Source organism: Capsicum annuum, chromosome 1 (genome assembly GCF_002878395.1).
Source record: "Capsicum annuum cultivar UCD-10X-F1 chromosome 1, UCD10Xv1.1, whole genome shotgun sequence".
Taxonomy (NCBI): domain Eukaryota; kingdom Viridiplantae; phylum Streptophyta; class Magnoliopsida; order Solanales; family Solanaceae; genus Capsicum; species Capsicum annuum.
The window spans coordinates 141,942,208-141,951,339 of NC_061111.1; the positions used below are offsets into that span (position 1 = coordinate 141,942,208).

The following is a 9,132-nucleotide window of genomic DNA, read 5'->3' on the forward strand; positions in this document are numbered from 1 at the left end:
GTTGATATCATTCAAGGGTGGATAGTTTAATATTTTTTTACTATTAATTTTAACTTTACTTTGAATATAGGACAAATATATGCAGTTCATTAATGAGAATCGTAGTACTCAGCCTCCTGAAAGTCAGGGTGAAACAATACCTGAAGATGTAGAGGAGGAGTTCTAGAAACAAACTGTGGATTCTCCAGTTAGAGGCCAATATTACGGGTACTACAGAAAATGCTTTAGCTATAAAATTAGGTATTCGTTCGGCAATACATCCTATCCCTCGTCAGCTAATAGAGAAACCGTTGATTTACTAAAAAATACAGTTTCTGAACCCACTAAAGATCTTGCTGCACAAGTTGAGAGGGCGAGGCAGAAGAAGAAGGAAACATCCTCACAAATCAAAATAATGCAGGAGCAGATCAACTCTTCAATTTGATCTGCAAGGATTTTTCCTCCTTATCCTGGTGATGTAGTTCGTGCTGCAACATGTCTAGGCCCATTTGATGACTATTACACCACAGAGGAAGAATTAGATCCTGTGTGTGAGGCTGAGGATATGGATGACGAGTTGTAGTTTTTAGACTTTTGTATGTTTTGTAGTTTGGATTTGGAACCTTGATAAATTTTGAAAATAACTTAATTTTAAATGTTTGTATTGTTATGTTGGTTGATTGTTATGCTGGTTTGATTATTATGCCGGCTGATTATTGTGAGGTTATTTAAGAAAAATTATCAAGAAAACTGACCACATGTGATCGGTTTTTCTAGTAATTTTATAAAAACCTACCACAGGTGGTCGGTTTACTATAATTAATTAAAAATATTTTATTAAATAAATTATTAAATAAAAACTGACCACAAGTGGTCGATTTTGTATTTAAATTAATTATTTAATTTTATAAAACCGACCACATGTGGTCGATTTTGTATTTAAATTAATTAATTTCAAAAAAACCGACCACATATGGTCGGTTTTGTATTTAATTAATTTTAACAAATCCAATCATATGTGGTCGGTTTTATATTTAAATTAATTAATTAATTTTAATAAAATCGACCACATGTGGTCGGTTTTTTGGATAAATTAATTAATTAATTTAAATACAAAACCAACCACTTGTGGTCAGTTTATTTTGAAATTTTATTTTTATTTTATTTTTTTGTAAAAAATATAATATTGAATTTTAAATATATATATATATATTCTTAAAAAAAGTGGTCGGTTTTAAAAAGGCTACCACATTTTTTCAAACCACACATTTTGGTCAGATTTTTGGCCGCAAATTCAGGAAAATCGACCACATGTGGTCGGTTTTTATGATCGATTTTCCTATTTTTTAGCAGTGTGAGCGTAGGGGCGGATCTATTAAGGTTCGTGAGGGTGCCACGCCACCTCCAAGCTTTGACAAAAATTCTATACATTTATAGGTATATATATACAAAAAACTATATAGATAATAAACATTCCTCCACACTGAGGACTAAAGTGCTCCTTGGGACCAGTGACGAAGTATCTTCCCGAAGGACGTGAGTTCGAATCATGTTGGCGGCTTTTATTTATAAGTTTATTGATTCAATATCAATTTTCAATTCAATCTAGCTATCCTCTATCGTATAAGTATATTAATTTTATTTGTTCTTAATTATTGTTGACTCGTTTAATTAACAATTATATTATTTTTAACTAATTTATTTTATTAATCATTACTAAAAACTTTTGTTTTATCTATGCAATTTAGTGACGGCAGCCATCGCTACAAGGTGTCTTGCTAATTTGAATCTTGCTAATTATTAGTGAGGCAAACCCTCACAAAGTAGTAACGAACTCCGACATTGTTGGGTACTATGTTTTTTAATGATTGACAATGTGATATGAAATATGTCAGTCAAACTGGTTCATTCACATGGTTCGCTGGTATCCACTTCAAGACGAGATTGTTTAAGTGGATAAGAAAGTTCTGATATACTCAAGATAGAGATCATGTGTGATAAAAAAAAATAAGTTGTAGTTGAATACAAAACTTGAAGATAAGCTAAAGAAAGAGTTTTACTCAAATGAGGAGATCAAGTTGAAGAAGAGTTTTACATATATGCAAGGAGTTTGACTTGAAGAAGGACTTTGACTTAACAACAAACTTTGATGAGTTGAAGAGTCAACTAAAGATAAAAGATTGATGATACTAAGGACTCTTTAAAGAGTTGCTGTTAAATAGAGAAAGTGATTGACATAATCAGTTATGCACTTACAAAGATAAAAAGGACAATTGATAAATTGACAAAGTGCTACTCAATCATTGTAGAAACACATTGAAGAACTTGGTCCTAAGTATAGAATATGGCTAAGAGTTTTAGCTTTGACTATTAGGAATTGTTCATTGTGTTTGAACTATTGATGTAATATTAGTTTCAGTGTGCTATAAACTGAAATAGGAGCTAGTCTTCGAGTTGGGAAAAACTCAGAGACTTTGGGAACACATGCCTTAGGTGGTGTATGTGTAGTTAGGAATTAGAGTTTATAATTCCTAGTTGTTGAGTTATAGGAATAAGAGTTTATAATTCCTAGGTTACAAGAGTTTTGTAATCAGTTGTTGTTCCTGTAAAAGTACAGGTCGTGGTTTTTTACACCTTTTTAAGCCGGGTGTTTTCCACGTAAAAATCTAATGTGTTATTTTCTTACTTTTTTAGCTAGTTTGGAACAAGTTAGTCAACATGTTCCATCGATAGGCAACAGTTAGGCGAAAATAAGATAATTAGTAGGGCACGTACTCTAACAGACACTCAACCATCGCTACTTTGATCTCATAATTTTCCAAAAAATATAATATAGTGAGATATGTCCCTTGCTATATTAAAAATATATAATATTAATTTATAATTTAATGAGGGACAACCCTTGATATATTAAAAATATATATATAATATTAATTTATTATTTAGCGAGAGACGTCCCTTGCTATATTAAAAATATATATAATATTAACATATTATTTAGTGAGGGATGACCCTTGGTATGTGAAAATTAATAAAAATTATAATTTTAAGTATACTGAGCGATATCCCTCACTCAGTTAAATAAAAATAATAATTTGATATTTCGATAGTTTGCGGGATATCCCTCCCTAAATCCCTCGCTAATATGGTATTATTTTTAGCATTTTACTGCATCAAAATTAAATATTTCAATAAAAAATCAACATACAACCAATAACAACCAGCAAAACAATAAAAAAATGCTTCTGAAACAATTCACACATTAAAATTAAGCAACCAAACTTCATACATATTCATCCAACTTAAACAATATGCAAACAAGTGGCAAAACAAGTTCTCCCAACACTCACTAACAGAATCCCAAACTAAAATAACAGCACCACCTAATACTCCATTTCATCATCTCCATCATGCTCATCCTCTTCATCATCAATTACCAATTTTCTCTTAATTGTCCCTATAGACGTCGAACCACACATGTGCAGTGAGCCACCCTTCTTGTACTTTCGAGTTGCCTTTGTCTGCGCGCTCATCTTTTGAAACTCTAGAGACTGCCAGTATACAATAATTTGATCCCAATAATATGACCCAAACCATCCAGGTCGTCGTTCGTTACTTTGAGCTTTATATATATATATATACAAAAAATTATATAGATAATAAACATTCCTCCACACTGAGGACTAAAGTGCTCTTTGGCACCAGTGACAAAGTATATTCCCGACGGACGTGAGTTCGAATCATGTTGGCGGTTTTTATTTATACGTTTATTGATTCAATATCAATTTCCAATTCAATCTAGCTATCCTCTATCATATAAGTATATTAACTATTTGTTCTTAATTATTGTTGACTCGTTTAACTAACAATTATATTATTTTTGACTAATTTATTTTATTAATCACTACTAAAAACTTTTGTTTTATCCATGCAATTTAGTGAGGGTAGTCATCGATATAAGGTGTCTTGCTAATTTGAGTCTTGCTAATTATTAGTGAGGCAAACCCTCACCGAGTAGTAACGAACTCCGACATTGTTGGGTACTATGTTTTTTTTTATGATTGACAATGTGATGTGAAATATGTTAGTCAAACTGGTTCATTCACATAGTTCGCTAGTATCCACTTCAAGACGAGATTGTTTAAGTGGATAAGGAAGTTCTGATATACTCAAGATAGAGAACATGTGTGATAAAAATAGAAGTTGTAGTTGAATACAAAACTTGAAGATAAGCTAAAGAAAGAGTTTTACTCAAATGAGAAGATCAAGTTGAAGAAGAGGTTTGCATATATGCAAGGGGTTTGACTTGAAGAAAGATTTTGACTTAACAACGAACTTTGATGAGTTGAAGAGTCAACTAAAGATAAAAGATTGATGCTATGAAGGACTCTTTAAAGAGTTGCTGTTAAATAGAGAAAGTGATTGACATAATCAATTATGCACTTACAAAGCTAAAAAGGGCAATTGGCAGATTGACAAAGTGCTACTCAATCATTGTAGAAACATATTGAAGAACCTGGTACTATTGATGTAATATTAGTTTCAGTGTGCTATAAACTGAACTAGGAGCTAGTCTTCGAGTTGGGAAAAACTCAGAGACTTTGGGAACACATACGTTGGGTGGTGTATGTGTAGTTAAGAATTAGAGTTTATAATTCCTAGTTGTTGAGTTATAGGAATTATAGTTTATAATTCCTAGGTTACAAGAGTTTTGTAATCAGTTGTTGTTCCTGTAAAAGTACAGGTCGTGGTTTTTTATACCTTTTTAAGCCGGGTGTTTTCCACGTAAAAATCTAATGTGTTATTTTCTTACTGGTTTAGCTAGTTTGGAACAAGTTAGTCCACATGTTCCATCGATGGGCAACAGTTAGGCGAAAATAAGATAATTAGTAGGGCACGTACTCGAACAGACACTCAACCATCGCTATTTTGATCTCACAATTTTCCAAAAAAATATAATATAATGAGATATGTCCCTTGCTATATTAAAAATATATAATATTAATTTATAATTTAATGAGGGACAACTCTTGCTATATTAAAAATATATATAATATTAATTTATTATTTAGCGAGAGACATCCCTTGCTATATTAAAAATATATATAATATTAACTTATTATTTAGTGAGGAATGGCCCTTGGTATGTGAAAATTAATAAAAATTATAAATTTAAGTATACTGAGGGATATCCCTCACTCAGTTAAATAAAAATAATAATTTGATATTTCGATAGTTTGCGGGATATCCCTCCCTAAATCCCTCGCTAATATGGTATTATTTTTAGCATTTTACTGCATCAAAATTAAATATTTCAATAAAAATCAACATACAACCAATAACAACTAGCTAAACAATAAAAAAAATGCTTCTGAAACAATTCAAACATTAAAATTAAGCAACCAAACTTCATACATATTCATCCAACTTAAACAATATGCAAACAAGTATAAAAAGTATGCAAACAAGTGGCAAAACAAGTTCTTCCAACACTCACTAACAGAATTCCAAACAAAAATAACAGCACCACCTAATACTCCATTTCATCGTCTCCATCATGCTCATCCTTTTCATCATCAATTACGAATTTCCTCTTAGTTGTCCCTATAGACGTCGAACCATATATGTGCAGTGAGCCACCCTTCTTGGACTTTCGAGCTGCCTTTGTCTGCACGCTCATCTTTTGAAACTCTAGAGACTGCCAATATATAATAATTTGATCCCAATAATATGACCCAAGCCATCCAAATCGTCATTCGTTACTTTGAGATTTAGAAAGCATGCATGACAATAGAAAAGAAACCTTCTTAAAATTACTTTGAATAACCCGATCCTCAGAACATGTACAACTTTTGCAAATAAAATATATAGCTTTGGGGAAAGAATAAATTTCATTTCAACTGGTAAGAAAATATTTTTTTTTAATTAAAAAAGAACTGTTTTGAAGTGTTAAATATATAACTGTAACAATTCTGAGATTCTTGACTTTGCTAATAACATATAAAAATAGTACAAGTAAAAATTTTAACTTACAATATTCATGATGTTGAGGCTAGAAACCCAAGTGATAACGCGGCCACCAAATCAATAAATATCCCTCCAAGCAAGTCTACAGGTCACCTTGAACCCATTTTCTTAAGGTAAATATTTTCGTAAGCTCATTGTCACTGTTGGTAGATGCCACAATATTTATTTGTTACTTTTTAATTAAGTCAAACAAAGAGTAAAAGTTGGTCTGATGTCACTGTAATACAACAAGAAATAGAATCATGTACTGATTATATATTTATCCTCAAACAATGTATATATATTCTCCCTAATCCTACTTTGTGAGAATACACTAGGTATGTTGTTGCAAACAACTTATATATAAATTGTGAAAATGCTCTTTGAGGTTCTAGTGGTGAGACAACTTCGGACTGATAGATTGATCTCTAGAGAGTACCTTGCTTATGTTGGAGATCAAACTTTAATATACTAATACATTTGCTCTAGTTAATGTGCCATGCCTGAAGCACAACAATTGTCAACTTGCATTGGAGCATTTCATCCCATATCAAGAACATAGAAGTTTCTATAATCTCCAGAACCCAAGAAAACAATCTTCAATTTAATTAAAGTATTAACAATTAGCTCAATGCAAGAAACAAGAAATTGCAACAATTTCTTAGCAACAAATTTCAAAAGCATCATTAAGTTGATAAGCATCTTTATTACCATCTTATCTCCAACTAACAAACCTTATGAACTCTTTCCTTACTGACAAAGTAAAACAAGGCACAAACCACTGTAATTTAGTAGTATCTAAGATGTAGAAGTTCTCATCTATCCTATTTTATGATGATGTTTGACTGGACTTAAAGTTTGAAACAGAAAAGATGACTTTGAAACTCGCCATCTAAATAATTCATAGATATTTGTGTGGCTATAAATTATCTCGTTAAAGATAACATGAAGAGTTTAAAATTAAATCATCAGAGCAACAAAGCAACTAAAGATGTATAGGATGATCCTAATTGATCCTATCTACTTTAAATGGAAAGAAATGAACCTTGAAGTTTTTCAAAGCAAACATAGGCCTACTGATGTAATTGTTCGACTAATGGTGCAGGATGTGCATATATATGTCAATTAAAATCAAAACTAACAGGGGTTCTACAAAAGCTTAATTATTATCCATGATGTTAGTTGTTGGTAGGTAATTTTAGTGTTAGCAGGCTGCTAGCATAAGGTTGGGACCAATCTCAGGTTATCTTTTTGTGCTGTAAAATTCTCTACTTAATAATGAAATCAATTTCTTTCCAAAAGATTAAACTGTTTTTAAATATAGAATGCATTATTCTTTTGAAACAAACTAAGATTGAAAAGTATGCCACATAAAATGCAATAGAGGGAGTAACACTGAATATATCTGTGCTACTGTAAGCTTCACAGTAACTATACATATTAATCTTTAAACTAGAACATTTACTCTCTCCACACCATAAGATTAATGAAGAATAAAATTATACATCTGGTTTGAGTTACTATGTATAATCTTTACCGCCCCTTCACCTCAGAACCCAAGAAAATAATCTCCGATTTCATTTAAAGATTTAACAGCTAGCTAAATGCAAGAAACAAGAATCTGTCAACAGTGTTTCTAACCTCACTAAATCAAGAAGCTTCAACAGCATCATGACTCTACAGAAGACTAAAAAGTAGTAATCTTCAAGCCAGAAGTAGATAAGTATTTGCATTACCATCTCATCTCCAAGTAACAATCCTTATTAACTCTTTCATTACGATAAAGGAAAATAAAGCAAATTGTCAAAGTTACTTTTCACACTACAGACACAATAAACCTCAAAAGTTATAAGCAGCACATGGTAAGTGAAAAATGCTGAAAATATCTTTTTTATTAATTGAGAGATTTTGGAGCATTTAATCCATTTTGTTATCTGAAGTTACATACCATAAACTCTTTGAGGACTCCTTGCTGTATACGAGAGGACACTTCACTCCAAAGAGAATGTAGGGTGACCTAGGAGCTTCGACAGCAGGGAGATTCAGAGAGAAAGATGAGAAATTAGATCGCTTATTGTGAACGAAAGCTAACAGGACACTAATTTTAATGTAGGGTTTCTTTTAAGAAATTAGAATTTAACCCAAATTCAAATTATGAAAAGTAAATGGAGGAAAATAATGGAGGGAAGCAATTGGGGGAAACAAGACACATTTTAAAATTTTAAGGATTTAACCAAGTCCTTACAATTTTATTTTTACTAATATAAATGAAATAACTCCTACTATACTCTAGTGCATAACGTTTTTAAAATAATATCGGAATCAATCATCAACATTATTTAATTAAATAATTATTAAGAATTCCACTAAAAATTGAATTGATTTTGGTTAATACTTTGAGGTGTATTTTATTATCATAGTAATATTAAAATAATTACATATGTTAAATATTATAGTATTTTTCTTATAGTTTTCTAACTTCTAAATTTTAAATGAAAAATTAAATTAGTATAAATTAATTTAGCTTTGAAGATTTGTCAAATTGACTCTTGCAATACGAAATGTGATAAGTAAAAAGAAAATAAGGACATACAACTTGCACTTTATATATATTGCCATCATCTTATGTATGCTAATTAATCAATAATATTTCTTGCAAATATTAACAATATAATTCTACTTGTATAATAATCAAAATATAAGTTAATCAATCATTTTCATTACTTAGTGATATCACTAATACACTTCTACTTAATGTAATTATTAATTTATTAGTTAATTTTAATAGTATTCTTAAAAACGACACGAGTACGTTTCACTTAGTTAAATTGTTAACGTGTAAGTTAACCAATCAATAATAGCAACTTTTTATTAAGAGTATCACATATACACTTCTACTTAATGTAATATTGACGAATAAATTAACCATCAATAATATTTTTTGAAGAATGAAACTATATATTTTTATTTGCACTTATTATCGTGTACAAGTTGATAAATCAATAATACTTCTTATAAATACGATTAATACACTTTTTCTTAGTATATTTATCAAATTATATGTTAATATATCATTTCCTAATCTTTCTAAATGATACCACTAATATACTTACAGCTAGTATATTTGTCACTATATAAGTTAGTCGG

The 9,132-nt window shown here is 30.5% G+C and overlaps 1 long non-coding RNA gene across 1 annotated transcript; it reads right to left on the reverse strand.

The window, feature by feature from the left end:
- Window positions 1-5,336: 5,336 nt before the first annotated feature.
- Window positions 5,337-8,182, reverse strand: LOC107856205. Its single transcript, XR_001670509.2, has 3 exons — window positions 7,934-8,182; window positions 6,013-6,146; window positions 5,337-5,741 (listed from the first exon to the last, which is right to left on the reverse strand). It is a non-coding gene; the product is annotated as an uncharacterized LOC107856205 (long non-coding RNA).
- Window positions 8,183-9,132: the final 950 nt, after the last annotated feature.